Source organism: Triticum dicoccoides, chromosome 3B, assembly GCF_002162155.2.
Source record: "Triticum dicoccoides isolate Atlit2015 ecotype Zavitan chromosome 3B, WEW_v2.0, whole genome shotgun sequence".
NCBI lineage: Eukaryota > Viridiplantae > Streptophyta > Magnoliopsida > Poales > Poaceae > Triticum > Triticum dicoccoides.
The window spans coordinates 12,399,397-12,400,687 of NC_041385.1; positions in this window are offsets into that span (position 1 = coordinate 12,399,397).

Genomic DNA, 1,291 nt, shown 5'->3' on the forward strand with positions numbered 1-1,291 from the left:
GGCGAGGTCGGGGGCCGAGGAGAGGGCGGCGGCAGCGAGGTCGAGGGCGGGCCCGCGCGGCAATGGTGGGGTCGAGGGAGGGCTCGAGCAGGGACGACAGTGGGCAGGGGCGACGACCGGTGACAGAGTGGGGGGAGAGGTGGAGGAGAGGGGGGAAATGACTTGGTGAAATTTTGAGCCCGCACGGCGGGGGGTTAATTCAAAATAGCAGTAGCGATGGATTGGAAACTAGCGCTATAGATAACTTAGCTATAGTGCTGGTTCCCAATCCAGCGCTACTGCTAAATATTCCAATTTTTTTAATTATAAATACAAACAACAGTAGCGCTGGTTTAGGATCCAACACTATAGCTAACTTAGCTATAGTGCTGGTTCCCTATCCAGCGATACTGCTAACTATTTCATTTTTTATTTTTCTTTTATTTTTATTAATTTTCTTTTATTTTTATTATTTTCCTTTTTCTTTTCTACTTTACTTTTTCTTTTGTATTGCTTTCTCCCTTTTGTTTTTTTGTTTTTCTCTTGACGACGGTGTCTCCCTCCCACACTGCGCGAATATCACCGGAACCATGCATATATGTGGTGGTAATTGAAGGGGATACGATGTATACTTCATTTGACCAATAACGGTTACTTAAGTGCGTACAAAAAATAGATACATGTATGATGGTTTCTCAGCCGCGTCGACGACGTTTCACATTGAGCTTCTTCTCTTTCTTGTTCGTTGAAAAAATAATTGAGCCCCTCCTTGGGAATTTTCCAGCACCATGGAGTACGATCTTTCTTAGGTAATGTAGTATTGATTCTTATTTTCACATATGCTTCATCATCATCATCATCTTCCCTCATCGGGTTGCCATATTGGTCGTAGTCTTCCTCGTTAGCGACTCCATCCATTCCGATGATGCTCCTTTTGCCTCTCCTCATGACAACACGACTGGGATTGGTCGGGTCGGTTATGAAGAAGTATTGTGTCATATGCTTAGCGTGTACCCATGACTCAGTTTTGGCGATGACTCTAACGTTCACGGTAGCGCTCTTCGCGTCGGGTATAGACATGTTAATGAAATACATGTTTTCTCTTACGACGTCCTTAGCCCATTTGACACGGAACATCGTCGCATCGTGCATTCCATCATAGTCAAGCTCCCAGATCTCTTCGACCCTTCCGTAGAATCTTTCAGTCGTGCCGTTGGCGTCGGTCACACATTCAATCATCAGCCCTGAGTTATGGTAATCAATGTCCATGTCTTTGGCCTCCGTGTAGAACGTGTACCCGTTGATATCGTAT